The following is a 21,541-nucleotide window of genomic DNA, read 5'->3' as shown; positions in this document are numbered from 1 at the left end:
ACTGTCTATGTTTTGAACCATTCCTGTGACACTAGTTATGGATTCCGATGCTTCACTTCAGGTTTACTGTATCCCTTGGACGTTCTTATTGACGATGAAACACAGAAATTGCATCGGAATTAAATACAAAAGGCACAATGCCGACTTAAGGACAAGATGACTGACTCTTCTTACTGACTATGTTTTGAACCAATCCTGTGACACTAATTATAGATTCCGATGCTTCACTTCAGGTTTACTGTATCCCTTGGACCTTCTTATTGACGATGAAACACAGAAATTTCATCGGAATTAAATACAAAATGCACAATGCCGACTTAAGTACATGAGGACCGACTCTTCCTACTGTCTATGTTTTGAACCATTCCTGTGACACTTGTTATAGATTCCGATGCTTCACTTGAGATTTACTGTACCCTTGTACTTTCTTATTGACGATGAAACACAGAAATTGCATCGATATTAAATACAAAAGGCACAACTCGACATAAGTACAAGAAGACTGACTCTTCTTACTGTCTATATTTTGAACCATCCGTGTGACACTAGTTATAGATTCCGATGCTTCACTCCAGGTTTACTGGATCCCTTGGACTTTCTTATTGACGATGAAACACAGAAATTGCATCGGAATTAAATAGAAAAGGCAGAATGTCGACTTAAGTACAAGAAGACTGACGCTTCTTAATGTCTATGTTTTGAACCATTCCTGTGACACTAGTTACAGATTCCGATGCTTCACTCCAGGTTTACTGTATCCCTTGGACCATCTTATTGATGATAAAACACAGAAATTGCATCGGAATTAAATAGAAAAGGCACAATGCCGACTTAAGTACAAGAAGACTGACTCTTCTTACTGACTATGTTATGAACCGTTCCTATGACACTAGTTATAGATTCCGATGCTTCACTTCAGGTTTACTGTATCCCTCTGACCTTCTTACTGAAGATGAAACACAGATATTCCATCGGAACTAAATACAAAACCACAATGCCAACTTAAGTACAAGAAGACTGACTCTTCCTACTGTCTATGTTTTGAACCATTCCTGTGACACTAGTTATAGATTACGATGCTTCACTTCAGGTTTACTGTATCCCTCTGACCTTATTGCCGATGAATCACAGAAATTGCATCGGAATTAAATACAAAAGGCACAATGCCGACTTAAGGACAAGAAGACTGACTCTTCTTACTGACTATGTTTTGAGCCATTGCTGTGACACTAGTTATAGATTCCGATGCTTCTCCTCAGGTTTACTGTATCCCTCTGACCTCCTTATTGACGATGAAACACAGAAATTGCATCGTAATTAAATACAAAAGCCACAATGCCGACTTAAGTATAAGAAGACTGACTCTTCCTACGGTCTATGTTTTGAACCATTCCTATGGCACTAGTTATAGATTCCGATCCTTCACTTCAGGTTTACTGTTTCCCTTGGACCTTCTTATTGACGATGCAACACAGAAATTGCATCGGAATTAAATACAAAAGGCACAATGCCGACCTAAGTATAAGAATACTGACTCTTCCTACTGTCTATGTTTTGAACCATTTCAGTGACACTAGTAATAGAGTCCGATGCTTCACTTCAGGTTTACTGTATCCCTTGGACCTTCTTTTACACGATGAATCACAGAAATTGCTTCGGAATTAAATACAAAAGGCACAATGCCGACCTAAGTATAAGAATACTGACTCTTCCTACTGTCTATGTTTTGAACCATTTCAGTGACACTAGTAATAGAGTCCGATGCTTCACTTCAGGTTTACTGTATCCCTTGGACCTTCTTTTACACGATGAATCACAGAAATTGCATCGGAATTAAACACAAAAGGCACAATGCCGACTTAAGTACAAGATGACTGACTCTTCTTACTGTCTATATTTTGAACCATACCAGTGACACTAGTTATAGATTCCGATGCTTCACTTCAGGTTTACTGTATCCCTCTGACCGTCTTACTGACGATGAAACACAGAAATTGCATCGGAATTAAATACGAAAGGCACAATGCCGACTTAAGTACAAGAAGACTGACTCTTCTTACTGACTATGTTTTGAACCATTCCTGTGACACAAGTTATAGATTCCGATGCTTCACTTCAGGTTTACTGTATCCCTCTGACATTCTTATTGACGATGAAACACAGAAATAGCATCAGAATAAAATGGAAAAGGCACAATGCCGACTTAAGTACAAGAAGACTGACTCTTCTTACTGTCTATATTTTGAACCAATCCTGTGACACTAGTTGTAGATTCCGATGCTTCACTTCAGGTTTACTGTATCCCTTGGACCCTCTTATTGACGATGAAACACAGAAATTGCATCGGAATTAAACAGAAAAGGCACAATGCCGACTTAAGTACAAGAAGACTGACTCTTCTCACTGACTATGTTATGAGCCATTCCTGTGACACTTGTTATAGATTCCGATGCTCACTTCAGGTTTACTGTATCCCTTGGACCTTCCTATTGACGATGAAACACAGAAAATGCATCGGAATTATATACAAAAGGCAAAATGCCGACTTAAGTACACGCAGACTGACTCTTTATACTGTCTATGTTTTGAACCATTCCTGTGACACTAGTTATAGATTCAGATTCTTCACTCAAGGTTTATCGTATCCCTCTGACCTTCTTATTGACGATGAAACACAGAAATTGCATCGGAATTATATACAAAAGGCACAATGTCCACTTAAGTACAAGAAGACTGACTCTTCTTACTGACTATGTTTTGAACCATTCCTGTAACACTAGCTATAGATTCCGATGCTTTACTTCAGGTTTACTGTATCCCTCTGACTATCTTATTGACGATGAAACACAGAAATTTCATCGGAATTTAATACAAAAGGCACAATGCCGAAATATGGACAAGAAGACTGACTCTTCTTACTGACTTTGCTTTGAACCATTGCTGTGACACTAGTTATAGATTCCGATGCTTCACTTCAGGTTTACTGTATCCCTCTAATCTTCTTATTGATGATAAAACACAGAAATTGCATCGGAATTAAATACAAAAGCACAATGCCGACTTAAGTACAAGATGACTGACTCTTCTTACTGTCTATGTTTTGAACCAATTCTGTGACACTAGTTATAGATTCCGATGCTTCACTCCAGGTTTACTGTATCCCTGTGACCTTCTTATTGACGATGAAACACAGAAATTGCATCAGAATTAAACACAAAAGGCACAATGCCGACTTAAGTACAAAAAGACTGACTCTTCTTACTGACTATGATTTGAACCATTCCATTGACACTAGTTATAGATTCCGATGATTCACTTCAGGTTTACTGTTTCCCTTGGACCTTCTTATTGACGATGAAACACAGAAATTGCATCGGAATTAAATACAAAAGTCAGAATGCCGACATAAGTACACGAACACTGACTCTTCTTACTGTCTATGCTCTGAACCATTCCTGTGGCACTAGTTATAGATTCCGATGCTACACTCCAGGTTTACTTTATCCCTTGGCCCTTCTTATTGACGATGAAACACAGAAATTGCATCGGAATTAAATACAAAAGGCACAATGCCGAAATATGGACAAGAAGACTGACTCTTCTTACTGACTTTGCTTTGAACCATTGCTGTGACACTAGTTATAGATTCCGATGCTTCACTTCAGGTTTACTGTATCCCTCTAATCTTCTTATTGATGATAAAACACAGAAATTGCATCGGAATTAAATACAAAAGGCACAATACCGACTTAAGTACATGAAGACCGACTCTCCCTAATGACTATGTTTTGAACCATTCGTGTGACACTAGATATAGATTCCGATGCTTCAACTCAGGTCTACTGTATTCCTTGAACCTTCTTATTGATGATGAAACACAGAAATTGCATCGGAATTAAATACAAAAGGCACAATGCCGACTTAAGTACAAGAAGACTGACTCTACTTACTGTCTATGTTTAAAACTATTCCTGTGACACTAGTTATAGATTCCGATGCTTCACTCCAGGTTTACCGTATCCCTAGGACCTTCTTATTGACGATGAAACACAGAAATTGCATCGGAATTAAATACAAAAGGCACAATGACGACTTAAGTACAAGAAGACTGACTCTTCTTACTGACTATGTTTTGAACCATTCCTTTGACACTAGTTATAGATTCCGATGCTTCACTTGATGTTTACTGTATCCCTTGGACCTTGATATTGACGATGAAACACAGAAATTTCATCGGAATTAAATACAAAAGGCATAATGCCGACTTAAGTACAGGAAGACTGACTCTTCTTACTGACTATGTTTTGAATCACTCCTGTGACACTAGTTATAGATTCCGATGCTTCACTCCAGGTTTACTGTATCCCTTGGACCTTCTTATTGACGATGAATCACAGAAATTGCATCGGAATTAAATGCAAAAGGCACAATGCCGAAATATGGACAAGAAGACTGACTCTTCTTACTGACTTTGCTTTGAACCATTGCTGTGACACTAGTTATAGATTCCGATGCTTCACTTCAGGTTTACTGTATCCCTCTAATCTTCTTATTGATGATAAAACCCAGAAATTGCATCGGAATTAAATACAAAAGGCACAATACCGACTTAAGTACATGAAGACCGACTCTCCCTAATGACTATGTTTTGAAACATTCGTGTGACACTAGATATAGATTCCGATGCTTCAACTCAGGTCTACTGTATTCCTTGAACCTTCTTATTGATGATGAAACACAGAAATTGCATCGGAATTAAATACAAAAGGCACAATGCCGACTTAAGTACAAGAAGACTGACTCTACTTACTGTCTATGTTTAAAACTATTCCTGTGACACTAGTTATAGATTCTGATGCTTCACTCCAGGTTTACCGTATCCCTAGGACCTTCTTATTGACGATGAAACACAGAAATTGCATCGGAATTAAATACAAAAGGCACAATGACGACTTAAGTACAAGAAGACTGACTCTTCTTACTGACTATGTTTTGAACCATTCCTTTGACACTAGTTATAGATTCCGATGCTTCACTTGATGTTTACTGTATCCCTTGGACCTTGATATTGACGATGAAACACAGAAATTGCATCGGAATTAAATACAAAAGGCACAATGCTGGCCTAAGTACAAGAGGACTGACTCTTCTTCCTGTCTATGATTTGAACCATTTCATTGACACTAGTTATAGATTCTGATGCTTCACTCCAGGTTTACTGTATCCCTTGGAACTTGATATTGTCGATTAAACACAGAAATTGCATCGGAATTAAATAAAAAAGGCACAATGCCGACATAAGTACAAGAAGACTGACTCTTCTTACTGACTATGTTTCTACCATTCCTGTGACACTAGTTATAGATTCCGATGATTATCTTCAGGTTTACTGTATCCCTTGGACCTTCTTATTGACGATGAAACACAGAAATTGCATCGGAATTAAATACAAAAGGCAAAATGCTGACTTAAGTACAGGAATACTGACTCTTCTTACAGTCTATGTTCTGAACCATTCCTGTGGCACTACTTATAGATTCCGATGCTACACTCCAGATTTACTGTATCCCTTGGACCTTCTTATTGACGATGAAACACAGAAATTGCATCGGAATTAAATACTAAAGCCACAATGCCGACATAAGGACAAGAAGACTGACACTTCTTACTGACTTTGTTTTGAACCATTCCTGTGACACTAGTTATAGATTCCGATGCTTCACTTCAGGTTTACTGTATCCCTTGAACCTTGTTATTGACGATGAGACACAGTAATTCTATCGGAATTAAATACAAAAGGCACAATGCCGACTTAAGGACAAGAAGACTGACTCTTCATACTGACTACGTTTTGAAACATTCCTGTGACATTTGTTATAGATTCCCATGCTTCACTTCAGGTTTACTGTATCCCTCTGACATTCTTATTGACGATGAAACATAGAAATTGCATCGGAATTAGATACAAAAGGCACAATGCCGACTTAAGTACAAGAAGACTGACTCTTCTTACTGCCTATGTTTTAACCATTACTGTGACACTAGTTATAGATTCCGATGCTTCGCTCCAGGTTTTACTGTATCCCTTGGACCTTTTTATTGACGATGAAACACAGAAATTGCATCGGAATTAAATAGAAAAGGCACAATGCCGACTTAAGTACAAGAAGACCGACTCTTCTTACTGTCTATGTTTTGAACCATTCCAGTGACACTAGATATAGATTCCGATGCTTCACTTCAGGTTTACTGTATCCCTTGGACCTTCTTATTGACGATGAAACACAGAAATTGCATCGGAATTAAATACAAAAGGCACAATGCCGACTTAAGTACACGAAGACTGACTCTTCTTACTGACTATGTTTTGAACCATTACTGTGACACTAGTTATGGATTCCGATGCTTCACTCCAGGTTTACTGTATCCCTTGGACTTTCCTATTGACGATGAGACACAGAAATTCTATCGGAATTAAATACAAAAGGCACAATGCCGACTTAAGGACAAGAAGACTGACTCTTCTTACTGACTATGTTTTGAAACATTCCTGTGACACTTGTTGTAAATTCCCAGGCTTCACTTCAGGTTTACTGTATCCCTCTGACATTCTTATTGACGATGAAACATAGAATTGCATCGGAATTAGATACAAAAAACACAATGCCGACTTAAATACAAGAAGACTGACTCTTCTTACTGACTATGTTTTGAACCATTCCTGTGACACTAGTTATAGATTCCGATGCTTCATTTCAGGTTTACTGTATCCCTTGGACCTTCTTATTGACGACTAAACTCAGAAATTGCATCGGAGTTTATTACAAAAGGCAAAATGCCGACTTAAGTACACGAAGACTGACTCTTCTTACTGTCTATACTTTGAACCATTCCTGTGACACTAGTTATAGATTCCGATGCTACACTCCAGGTTTACTGTATCCCTTGGACCATCTTATTGACGATGAAACACAAATATTGCATCGGAATTAAATACAAAAGGCTCAATGCCGACTTAAGGACACGAAGACTGACTGTTCTTACTGACTTTGTTATGAACCATTCCTGTGACACTAGTTATAGATTCCGATGCTTCACTTCAGGTTTATTGTATCCCTCTGACCTTCTTATTGACGATGAAACACAGAAATTGCATCGGAATTAAATGGAAAAGGCACAATGTCGACTTAAGTACAAGAAGATTGACGCTTCGTACTGTCTATGTTTTGAACCAATCCTGTGACACTAGTTATAGATTCCGATGCTTCACTCCAGGTTTACTGTATCCGTTGGACCTTGTTATTGACGATGAAACAAAGAAATAGCATCGGAATTAAATAGAAAAGTCACAATGCCGACTTAAGTACAAGAAGACTGACTCTTCTTACTGACTATGTTTTGAACCATTCCTGTGACACTAGTTATATATTCCGATGCTTCACTTCAAGTTTACTGTATACCATGGACCTTCTTATTGACGATGAAACACAGAAATTGCATCGGAATTAAATACAAAAGGCACTATGCCGACTTAAGTACAAGAAGACAGACTCTTCCTACTGTCTATGTTTTGAACCATTCCTGTGACACTAGTTTTGGATTCCGATGCTTCACTTCAGGTTTACTGTATCCCTTGGACCTTCTTATTGACGATGAAACACAGAAATTGCATCGGAATTAAATACAAAATGCACAATGCCGACTTATGTACAAGAAGACTGACCCTTCCTACAGTCTATGTTTGAACCATTCCTGTGACACTAGTTATAGATTCCGATGCTTCACTTCAAGTTCACTGTATCTCTTGGATCTTCTTATTGACGATGAAACACAGAAATTGCATCGGAATTAAATACAAAATTCACAATGCCGACTCAAGTACATGAAGACCGACTCTTTCTACTGACTATGCTTTGAACCATTCGTGTGATACTAGTTATAGATTCCGATGCTTCACTAGAGCTTTACTGTATCCCTTGGACCTTCTTATTGACGATGAAACACAGAAATTGCATCGGAATTAAAACAAAAGGCACAATGCCGACTTAAGTACAGGAAGACTGACTTTTCTTACTGTCTATGTTTTGAACCATTCCTGCGACACTAGTTATAGATTCCGATGCTTCACTCCAGGTTTACTGTATCCCTTGGACCTTCTTATTGACGATGAAACACAGAAATTGCATCGGAATTCAATACAAAAGGCACAATGCCGACTTAAGTACAAGAAGATTGACTCTTCTTACCGTCTATGTTTTGAACCATCCCTGTGACACTAGTTATAGATTCCGATGCTTCACTTCAGGTTTACTGTATCCCTCTGATCTTCTTATTCATGATGAAACACAGAAATTGCATCGGAATTAAATACAAAAGGCACAATGCCGACTTAAGTACAAGAAGACTGACTCTTCTTACTGTCTATGTTTTGAACCATTCCTGTGACACTAGTTACAGATTCCGATGCTTTACTTCAGGTTTACTGTATCCCTTGGACCTTCTTAATGACGATGAAACACAGAAATTGCATCGGAATTAAACACAAAAAGCACAATGCCGACTTAAGTACAAAAAGACTGACTCTTCTTACTGACTATGTTTTGAACCATTCCTGTGACACTAGTTATAGATTCCGATGCTCACTTCAGGTTTACTGTATCCCTCTGACCATCTTATAGTCGATGAAACGCAGAAATTAATCGGAATTAAATACAAAAGGCACAATGCCGACTTAAGTACAAGAAGACTGACTCTTTCTACTGTCTATGTTTTGAACCATTCCTGTGACACTAGTTATGGATTCCGATGCTTCACTTGAAGTTCACTGTATCCCTTGGACCATGATATTGACGATGAAACACAGAAAATGCATCGGAATTAAATACAAAAGGCACAATGCCGACTTAAGTACATGAAGACCGACTCTTCCTACTGACTATGTTTTGAACCATTCCTGTGACACTAGTTATAGATTCCGATGCTTCACTTGAGGTTTACTGTATCCCTTGGACCTTCTTATTGACGATGAAACACAGAAATTGCATCGGAATTAAATACAAAATGCACAATGCCGACTTATGTACAAGAAGACTGACTCTTCCTATAGTCTATGTTTTGAACCATTCCTGTGACTCTAGTTATAGATTCCGATGCTTCACTTCAAGTTCACTGTATCTCTTGGAACTTCTTAATGACGATGAAACACAGATATTGCATCGGAATTAAATACAAAATTCACAATGCCGACTTAAGTACATGAAGACCGACTCTCCCTACTGACTATGCTTTGAACCATTCGTGTGATACTAGTTATAGATTCCGATGCTTCACGAGGTTTACTGCATCCCTTGGACCTTCTTATTGACGATGAAACACAGAAATTGCATCGGAATTAAAACAAAAGGCACAATGCCGACTTAAGGACAAGAAGACTGACTCTTCTTACTGACTATGTTTTGAACCACTCCTGTCACACTAGCTACAGATTCCGATGCTTCACTTCGGGTTTAGTGTATCCCTCTGACCTTCTTATTGACGATGAAACACAGAAATTGCATCGGAATTAAATACAAAAGGCACAATGCCGATTTAAGTACAAGAAGACTGACTTTTGTTACTGTCTATGTTTTGAACCATTCCATTGACACTAGTTATAGATTCCGATGCTTCACTTAAGGGTTAACTGTATCCCTAGGACCTTGTTATTGACGATGAAACATAGAATTTTCATCGGTATTAAATAGAAAATGCACAGTGCCGACTTAAGTACAAGAAGACTGACTCTTCTTACTGACTATGTTTTGAACCATTCCTGTGACACTAGTTATAGATTCCGATGCTTCACTTCAGGTTTACTGTATACCTTGGACCATCTTATTGACGATGAAACACAGAAATTGAATCGGAATTAAATACAAAATGCACAATGCCGACTGAAGGACAAGAAGACTGACTCTTCTTACTGTCTATGTTTTAAACCATTCCTGTGACACTAGTTTTGGATTCGGATGCTTCACTCCAGGTTTACTGTATCCCTCTGACCTTCTTATGGACGAAGAAACATAGAAATTGCATCGGAACTTAATACAAAAGGCACAATGCCGACTTAAGTACAAGAAGACTGACTCTTCCTACTGTCTACGTTTTGAACCATTCCTGTGACACTAGTTATAGATTCCGATGTTTCACTTCAGGTTTACTGTATCCCACTGACCTTATTGCCGATGAAACAGATAAATTGCATCGGAATTAAATACAAAAGGCACTATGCCGACATAAGGACAAGAAGATTGACTCTTCTTACTGACTATGTTTTGAACCATTCCTGTGACACTAGTTACAGATTCCGATGCTTCACTTCAGGTATACTGTATCTCTCTGACCTTCTTATTGACGATGAAACACAGAAATTGCATCGAAATTAAATACAAAAGCCACAATGCCGACTTAAGTACAAGAAGTCTGACTCTTCTTACTGACTATGATTTGAACCATTCCTGTGACACTAGTTATAGATTCCGATGCTTCACTTCAGGTTTACTGATTCCCTTGGACCTTCTTATAGACGATGAAACACAGAAATTGCATCGGAATTATATACAAAAGGCACAATGCCGACTTAAGTACAAGAAGACTGACTCTTCCTACTGTCTATGTTTTGAACCATTTCGATGACACTAGTTATAGGGTCCGATGCTTAACTTCAGGTTTACTGTATCCCTTGGAACTTCTTATTGACGATGAATCTCAGAAATTGCATCGGAATTAAATACAAAAAGCACTATGCCGACTTATGTACAAGAAGACCTACTCTTCTTACTGTCTATGTTTTGAACCAATCCAGTGACACTAGATATGGATTCCGATGCTTCACTTCAGGTTTACTGTATCCGTTGGACCTTCTTATTGACGATGAAACACAGAAATTGCATCGGAATTAAATACAAAAGGCACATTGCCGACTCAAGTACAAGAAGACTGACTCTTCTTACTGCCTATGTTTTGAACCATTACTGTGACACTAGTTATAGATTCCGTTGCTTCACTCCAGGTTTACTGTACCCCTTGGACGTTCCTATTGACGATGAGACTCAGAAATTCTATCGGAATTAAACACAAAAGTCACAATGCCGACTTAAGGACAAGAAGACTGACTCTTCATACTGACTATGTTTGAAACATTCCTGTGACACTTCTTATGGATTCCCATGCTTCACTTCAGGTTTACTGTATCCCTCTGACATTCTTATTGACGATGAAACATAGAAATTGCATCGGAATTAGATACAAAAGGCACAATGCCGACTTAAGGACAAGAAGACTGACTCTTCTTACTGACTTTGTTTTGCACCATTCCTGTGACACTAGTTATAGATTCCGATACTTCACTTCAGGTTTACTGTATCCCTCTGACCTTCTTATTGACAATAAAACACAGAAATTGCATCGGAATTGAATAGAAAAGGCACAATGTCGACTTAAGTACAAGAAGATTGACTCTTCTTACTGTCTATGTTTTGAACCATTCCTGTGACACTAGTTTTGGATTCCGATGCTTCACTTAAGGTTTACTGTATCCCTTGGACCTTCTTATTGACGATGAAACACAGATATTGCATCGGAATTAAATACAAAATGCACAATGCCGACTTATGTACAAGAAGACTGACTCTTCCTACAGTCTATGTTTTGAGCCATTCCTGTGACACTAGTTATAGATTCCGATGCTTCACTTCAAGTTCACTGTATCTCTTGGATCTTCTTATTGACGATGAAACACAGAAATTGCATCGGAATTAAATACAAAATTCACAATGCCGACTTAAGTACATGAAGACCGACTCTCCCTACTGACTATGCTTTGAACCATTCGTGTGATACTAGTTATAGATTCCGATGCTTCACTTGAGGTTTACTGTATCCCTTGGACCTTCTTATTGACGATGAAACACAGAAATTGCATCGGAATTAAATACAAAAGGCACAACGCCGACTTAAGTACAGGAAGACTGACTCTACTTACTGCCTATGTTTTGAACCATTCCTGCGACACTAGTTATAGATTCCGATGCTTCACTCCAGGTTTACTGTACCCCTTGGACCTTCTTATTGACGATGAAACACAGAAATTGCATCGGAATTAAATACAAAAGGCACAATGCCGACTTAAGGACAAGAAGACTGACTCTTCTTACTGCCTAAGTTTTGTACCATTCCTGTGACACTAGTTATAGATTCCGATGCTTCACTTCAGGTTTACTGTATCCCTCTGACCTTCTTATTGACGATGAAACACAGAAATTGCATCGGAATTAAATACAAAAGGCACAATGCCGATTTAAGTACAAGAAGACTGACTGTTCTTACTGTCTATGTTTGATCCATTCCATTGACACTAGTTATAGATTCCGATGCTTCACTAAAGGGTTAACTGTATCCCTAGGACCTTGTTATTGACGATGAAATATAGAAATTTCATCGGAATTAAATAGAAAATACACAATGCCGACTTAAGTACAAGAAGACTGACTCTTCTTACTGACTATGTTTTGAACCATTCCTGTGACACAAGTTATAGATTCCGATGCTTCACTGCAGGTTTACTGTATACCTTGGACCTTCTTATTGACGATGAAACACAGAAATTGAATCGGAATTAAATACAAAATGCACAATGCCGACTGAAGGACAAGAAGACTGACTCTTCTTACTGTCTATGTTTTGAACCATTCCTGCGACACTAGTTTTGGATTCGGATGCCTCACTCCAGGTTTACTGTATCCTTCTGACCTTCTTATGGACGATGAAACACAGAAATTGAATCGGAACTAAATACAAAAGGCACAATGCCGACTTATGTACAAGAAGACTGACTCTTCCTACTGTCTATGTTTTGAACCATTCCTGTGACACTAGTTATAGATTCCGATGCTTCACTTCAGGGTTACTGTATCCCACTGACCTTATTGCCGATGAAACACAGAAATTGCATCGGAATTAAATACAAAAGGCACTATGCCGACTTAAGGACAAGAAGATTGACTCTTCTTACTGACTATGATTTGAACCATTCCTGTGACACTAGTTATAGATTCCGATGCTTCACTTCTAGTTCACTGTATCTCTTGGATCTTCTTATTGACGATGAAACACAGAAATTGCATCGAAATTAAATACAAAAGGCACAATGCCGTCTTAAGTACAAGAAGACTGACTCTTCTTACTGACTATGTTTTGAACCATTCCTGTGACACTAGTTATAGATTCCGATGCTTCACTTCAGGTTTACTGCTTCCCTTGGACCTTCTTATTGACGATGAAACGCAGAAATTGCATCGGAATTAAATACAAAAGGCACAATGCCGTCTTAAGTACAAGAAGACTGACTCTTCCTACTGTCTATGCTTTGAACCATTTCTGTGACACTAGTTATAGGGTCCGATGCTTCACTTCAGGTTTACTGTATCCCATGGAACTTCTTATTGTCGATGAATCTCAGAAATTGCATCGGAATTAAATACAAAAGGCACAATGCCGACTTAAGTACAAGAAGACCGACTCTTCTTGCTGTCTATGTTTTGAACCAATCCAGTGACACTAGATATAGATTCCGATGCTTCACTTCAGGTTTACTGCATCCGTTGGACCTTCTTATTGACGATGAAACACAGAAATTGCATCGGAATTAAATACAAAATGCACAATGCCGACTCAAGTACAAGAAGACTGACTCTTCTAACTGCCCATGTTTTGAACCATTCCTGTGACACTACTTATAGATTCCGTTGCTTCACTCCAGGTTTACTGTATCCCTTGGACCTTCCTATTGACGATGAGACACAGAAATTCTATCGGAATTAAATCCAAAGGCACAATGCCGACTTAAGGACAAGAAGACTGACTCTTCTTACTGACTATGTTTTGAAACATTCCTCTGACACTTCTTATGGACTCCCATGCTTCACTTCAGGTTTACTGTATCCCTCTGACATTCTTATTGACAATGAAACATAGAAATTGCATCGGAATTAAATACAAAAGGCACAATGCCGACTTAAATACAAGAAGACTGACTCTTCTTACTGAATATGTTTTGAACCATTCCTGTGACACTAGTTATAGTTTCCGATGCTTCACTTCAGGTTTACTGTATCCCTTGGACCTTCTTATTGACGATTAAACTCAGAAATTGCATCGGAGTTTATTACAAAAGGAAAAATGCCGACTTAAGTACACGAATACTGACTCTTCTTACTGTCTATACTTTGAACCATTCCTGTGACACTAGTTATAGATTCCGATGCTACACTCCAGGTTTACTGTACCCTTGGACCATCTTATTGACGATGAAACACACAAATTGCATCGCAATTAAATACAAAAGGCACAATGCCGACTTAAGGACAAGAAGACTGACTCTTCTTACTGACTTTGTTTTGAACCATTCCTGTGACACTAGTTATAGATTCCGATGCTTCACTTCAGGTTTATTGTATCCCTCTGACCTTCTTATTGACGATGAAACACAGAAATTGCATCGGAATTAAATAAAAAAGGCTTAATGTCGACTTAAGTACAAGAAGATTGACTCTTCTTACTGTCTATTTTTTGAACCATTCCTGTGACACTATTTATAGATTCCGATGCTTCACTCCAGGTTTACTGTATCCCTTGGACCTTCCTATTGTCGATGAGACACAGAAATTCTATCGGAATTAAATACAAAAGGCACAATGAAGACTTAAGGACAAGAAGTCTGACTCTTCTTACTGACTATGTTTTGAAACATTCCTGTGACACTTCTTATGGATTCCGATGCTTCACTTCAGGTTTACTGTATCCCTTGGACCTTCTTATTGACGATGAAACACAGTAATTGCATCTGAATTAAATACAAAATGCACAATGCCGACTTATGTACAAGAAGACTGACTCTTCCTACAGTCTATGCTTTGAGCCATTCCTGTGACACTAGTTATAGATTCCGATGCTTCACTTCAAGTTCACTGTATCTCTTGGATCTTCTTATTGACGATGAAACTCTGAAATTGCATCGGAATTAAATACAAAATTCACAATGCCGACTTAAGTACATGAAGACCGACTCTCCCTACTGACTATGCTTTGAACCATTCGTGTGATACTAGTTATAGATTCCGATGCTTCACGTGAGGTTTACTGTATCCCTTGGACATTCTTATTGACGATGAAACACAGAAATTGCATCGGAATTAAATACAAAAGGCACAATGCCGACTTAAGTACAGGAAGACTGACTATTCTTACTGTCTATGTTTTGAACCATTCCTGCGACACTAGTTATAGATTCCGATGCTTCACTTCAGGTTTACTGTATCCCTCTGACCTTCTTATTGACGATGAAACACAGAAATTGCATCGGAATTAAATACTAAAGGAACAATGCCGATTTAAGTACAAGAAGACAGACTCTTCTTACTGTCTATGTTTTGAACCATTCCATTGACACTAGTTATATGATCCGATGCTTCACTAAAGGGTTAACTGTATCCCTAGGACCGTGTTATTGACGATGAAACATAGAAATTTCATCGGAATTAAATTGAAAATGCACAATGCCGACATAAGTACAAGAAGACTGACTCTTCTTACTGACTATCTTTTGAACCATTCCTGTGACACTAGTTATAGATTCCGATGCTTCACTTCAGGTTTACTGTATACCTTTTACTTTCTTGTTGACGATGAAACACAGAAATTGAATCGGAATTAAATACAAAATGCAGAATGCCGACTGAAGGACAAGAAGACTGACTCTTTTTACTGTCTATGTTTTGAACCATTCCTGTGACACTAGTTTTGGATTCGGATGCTTCACTCCAGGTTTACTGTATCCCTCTGACCTTCTTATGGACGATGAAACACAGAAATTGCATCGGAACTAAATACAAAAGGCACAATGCCGACTTAAGTACAAGAAGACTGACTCTTCCTACTGTCTATGTTTTGAACCATTCCTGTGACACTAGTTATAGATTCCGATGCTTCACTTCAGGTTTACTGTATCCCACTGACCTTATTGCCGATGAAACACAGAAATTGCATCGGAATGAAATACAAAAGGCACTATGCCAACTTAAGGATAAGAAGATTGACTCTTCTTCCTGACAATGTTTTGAACCATTCCTGTGACACTAGTTATAGATTCCGATGCTTCACTTCAGGTTTACTGTATCTGTCTGACCTTCTTGTTGACGATGAAACACAGAAATTGCATCGAAATTAAATGCAAAAGCCAGAATGCCGACTAAAGTACAAGAAGACTGACTCTTCTTACTGACTATGTTTTGAACCATTCCTGTGACACTAGTTATAGATTCCGATGCTTCACTTCAGGTTTACTGCTTCCCTTGGACCTTCTTATTGACGATGAAACACCGAAATTGCATCGGAATTAAATACAAAAGGAACAATGCCGACTTAAGTACAAGAAGACTGACTCTTCCTACTGTCTATGTTTTGAACCATTTCTGTGACACTAGTTATGGGGTCCGATGCTATACTTCAGGTTTACTGTATCCCTTGGAACTTCTTATTGACGATGAATCTCTGAAATTCCATCGGAATTAAATACAAAAGGCACAATGCCGACTTAAGTACAAGAAGACCGACTCTTCTTACTGACTATGTTTTGAACCATTCGGGTGACACTAGTTATAGATTCCGATGCTTCACTTCAGGTTTACTGTATCCCTTGGACCTTCTTATTGACGATTAAACTCAGAAATTGCATCGGAATTTATTACAAAAGGAAAAATGCCGACTTAAGTACACGAATACTGACTCTTCTTACTGTCTATACTTTGAACCATTCCTGTGACACTAGTTATAGATTCCGATGCTACACTCCAGGTTTACTGTACCCTTGGACCATCTTATTGACGATGAAACACACAAATTGCATCGGAATTAAATACAAAAGGCACAATGCCGACTTAAGGACAAGAAGACTGACTCTTCTTACTGACTTTGTTTTGAACCATTCCTGTGACACTAGTTATAGATTCCTATGCTTCACTTCAGGTTTATTGTATCCCTCTGACCATCTTATTGACGATGAAACACAGAAATTGCATCGGAATTAAATACAAAAGGCACAATGCCGACTTAAGTACAAGAAGATTGACTCTTCTTACTGTCTATGTTTTGAACCATTCCTGTGACACTAGTTATAGATTCCGATGCCTCACTCCAGTTTTACTGTATCCCTTGGACCTTCTTATTGACGACGAAACACAGAAATTGCATCGGAATAAAATAGAAAAGGCACAATGCCGACTTAAGTACAAGAAGACTGACTCTTCCTACTGTCTATGTTTTGAACCATTCCTGTGACACTAGTTATAGATTCCGATGCTTCACTCCAGGTTTACTGTATCCCTAGGGGCCTTCTTATTGACGATGAACACAGAAATTGCATCGGAATTAAATACAAAAGGCTTAATGCCGACTTAGTACATGAAGACTGACTCTTCTTACTGACTATGTTTTGAACCATTCCTGTGACACTAGTTATAGATTCCGATGCTTCACTTCAGGTTTACTGTATCCCTTGGACCATCTTATTGACGATGAAACACAAAAATTGCATCGGAATGAAATAGAAAAGGCACAATGCCGACTTAAGTACAAGAAGACTGACTCTTCTTACTGTCTATGTTTTGAACCATTCCAGTGACACTAGATATAGATTACGATGCTTCACTTCAGGCTTACTGTATCACTTGGACCTTCTTATTGACGATGAAACACAGAAATTGCATTGGAATTAAATACAAAATGCAGAATACCGACTTAAGCACAAGAAGACTGATTCTTCTTACTGACTTTGTTTTGAACCATTCCTGTGACACTAGTTATAGATTCCGATGCTTCACTACAGGTTTACTGTATCCCTCTGACCTTCTAATTGACGATGAAACACACAAATTGCATCGGAATTGAATACAAAAGGCACAATGCCGACTTAAGTACAAGAAGACTGACTCTTCTTACTGACTATGTTTTCAACCATTCCTGTGACACTAGTTATACATTCCGATGATTCACTTCTGGTTTACTGTAACCCTTGGACCTTCTTATTGACGATGAGACACAGAAATTGCATCGGAATTAAATGCAAAAGGCAAAATGCCGACTTAAGTACATGAACACTGACTCTTCTTACTGTCTATGTTCTGAACCATTCCTGTGAAACTAGTTATAGATTCCGATGCTACACTCCAGGTTTACTGTATCTCTTGGACCTTCTTATTGACGATGAAACACAGAAATTGCAACGGAATTAAATACAAAAGGCACAATGCCGACATAAGGACAAGAAGACTGATTCTTCATACTGACTTTGTTCTTAAGCATTCCTGTAACGCTAGTTATAGATTCCGACTCTTCACTCAGGGTTTACTGTATCCCTTGGATCTTCTTATTGACGATAAAACACAGAAATTGCATCGGAATTAGATACAAAAGGCACAATGCCGACTTAAGTACATGAAGACCGACTCTCCCTACTGACTATGTTTTGAACCATGCGTGTGACACTAGTTATAGATTCCGATGCTTCACTTGAGGTTTACTGTATCCCTTCTACCTTCTTATTGACGATGAAACACAGAAATTGCATCGGAATTAAATACAAAATGCACTATGCCGACCTAAGTTCAAGAAGACTGACTCTTCCTACTGTCTATGTTTTGAAAAATTCCTGTGACACTAGTTATAGATTCCGATGCTTCACTTCAGGTTTACTGTATCCCTCTTTTCTTCTTATAGACGATGAAACACAGAAATTGCATCGGAAATTAATACAAAAGGCACAATGCCGACTTAGGTACAAGAAGACTGACTCTTCTTACTGCCTATGCTTTGAACCATTCCTGTGACACTAGTTACAGATTCCGATGCTTCACCTCAGGTTTACTGTATCCCTTGGACCTTCTTATTGACGATGAAACAAAGAAATTGCATCCGAATTAAATAGAAAAGTCACAATGCCGACTTAAATACAAGAAGACTGACTCTTCTTACTGTCTATGTTTTGAACCATTCCTGTGACACTAGTTATAGATTCCGATGCTTCACTTCAAGTTCACTGTATCTCTTGGATCTTCTTATTGACGATGAAACACAGAAATTGCATCGGAATTAAATACAAAACGCACAATGCCGACTTAAGTACATGAAGACCAACTCTCCCTACTGACTATGGTTTGAACCATCCGTGTGACACTAGTTATAGATTCCGATGCTACACTTGAGGTTTACTGTATCCCTTGGACCTTCTTATTGACGATGAAACACAGAAATTGCATCGGAATTAAATACAAAAGGCACAATGCCGACTTAAGTACAGGAAGACTGACTTTTCTTACTGTCTATGTTTTGAACCATTCCTGCGACACTAGTTATAGATTCCGATGCTTCAATCCAGGTTTACTGTATCATTTGGACCTTCTTATTGACGATGAAACACAGAAATTGCATCGGAATTAATTAAAAAAGGCACAATGCCGACTTAAGGACAAGAAGACTGACTCTTCTTACTGACTATGTTTTGAACCATTCCTGTGACACTAGCTATAGATTCCGACGCTTCACTTCAGGTTTACTCTATCCCTCTGACCTTCTTATTGACGATCAAACACAGAAATTGCATCGGAATTAAATACAATAGGCACAATGCCGACTTAAGTACAAGAAGACTGACTCTTCTTACTGACTATGCTTTGAACCATTCCTGTGACACTAGTTATGGATTACGATGCTACACTGCAGGTTTATTGTATCCCTTGGACCTTCTTATTGACGATTAAACTCAGAAATTGCATCGAAGTATATTACAAAAGGCAAAATGCCGACTTAAGTACACGAAGACTGACTCTTCTTACTGCCTATACTTTGAACCATTCCTGTGACACTACATATAGATTCCGATGCTACACTCCAGGTTTACTGTATCCCTTGGACCATCTTATTGACGATGAAACACACAAATTGCATCGAAATTAAATACAAAAGGCACAATACCGACTTAAGGACAAGTAGACTGACTCTTCTTACTGACTTTGTTTTGAACCATTCCTGTGACACTAGTTATAGATTCCGATGCTTCACTTCAGGTTTATTGTATCCCTCTGACCTTCTTATTGACGATGAAACACAGAAATTGCATGGGAATTAAATAGAAAAGGCACAATGTCGACTTAAGTACAAGAAGATTGACTCTTCTTACCGTCTATGTTTTGAACCATTCCTGTGACACTAGTTATAGATTCCGATGCTTCGCTCCAGGTTTACTGTATCCCTTGGTTCTTCTTATTGACGATGAAACACAGAATTTGCATCGGAATTAAATAGAAAAGGCACAATGCCGGCTTAAGTAAAAGATAGCTGACTCTTCTTACTGACTATGTTTTGAACCATTCCTGTGACACTAGATATAGATTCCGATGCTTCACTCCAGGATTACTGTATCCCTTGGGCCTTCTTATTGACGATGAAACACAGAAATTGCATCGGAATTAAATACAAAAGGCACAATGCCGACTTAAGTACAAGAAGACTGACTCTTCCTACTGTCTATGTTTTGAACCATTCCTGTGACACTAGTTTTGGATTCCGATGCTTCACTTCAGATTTACTGTATCCCTCTGACCTTCGTATTGATGATGAAACACAGAAATTGCATCGGAATTAAATACAAAATGCACAATGCCGACTTAAGTACAAAAAGACTGACTCTTCCTACTGTCTATGTTTTGAACCATTCCTGTGACACTAGTTATAGATTCCGATGCTTCACTCCAGGTTTACTGTATCCCTTGGGCCTTCTTATTGACGATGAAACACAGAAATTGCATCGGAATTAAATACAAAAGGCACAATGCCCTCTTAGTACAAGAAGACTGACTCTTCTTACTGACTATGTTTTGAACCATTCCTGTGGCACTAGTTGTAGATTCCGATGCTTCACTTCAGGTTTACTGTATTCCTTGGACCATCTTATTGACGATGAAACACAGAAATTGCAACGGTATTAAATAGAAAAGGCACAATGCCGACTTAAGTACAAGAAGACTGACTCTTCTTACTGACTATGTTTAGAACCATTCCTGCGACACTAGTTATAGATTCGGAAGCTTCAGTTTAGATTTACTGTATTCCTTGGACCATCTTATTGACGATGAAACACAGAAATTGCAACGGAATTAAATAGAAAAGGCACAATGCCGACTTAAGTACAGGAAGACTGACTATTCTTACTGTCTATGTTTTGAACCATTCCTGCGACACTAGTTATAGATTCCGATGCTTCTCTCCAGGTTTACTGTATCCCTTGGACCTTTTTATTGACGATGAAACACAGAAATTGCATCGGTATTAATAGAAAAGGCAGAATGCCGACTTAAGTACAAGACGACTGACTTTTCTTACTGTCTATGTTTTGAACCATTCCTGTGACACTAGTTACACATTCCGATGCTTCACTTCAGGTTTACTGTAT

Source organism: Schistocerca americana, chromosome 7, assembly GCF_021461395.2.
Source record: "Schistocerca americana isolate TAMUIC-IGC-003095 chromosome 7, iqSchAmer2.1, whole genome shotgun sequence".
In the NCBI taxonomy this organism is placed as follows: Eukaryota; Metazoa; Arthropoda; class Insecta; order Orthoptera; family Acrididae; genus Schistocerca; species Schistocerca americana.
The sequence above is the reverse complement of the archived record's forward strand: the minus strand, read 5'-3'. Positions refer to the sequence as shown.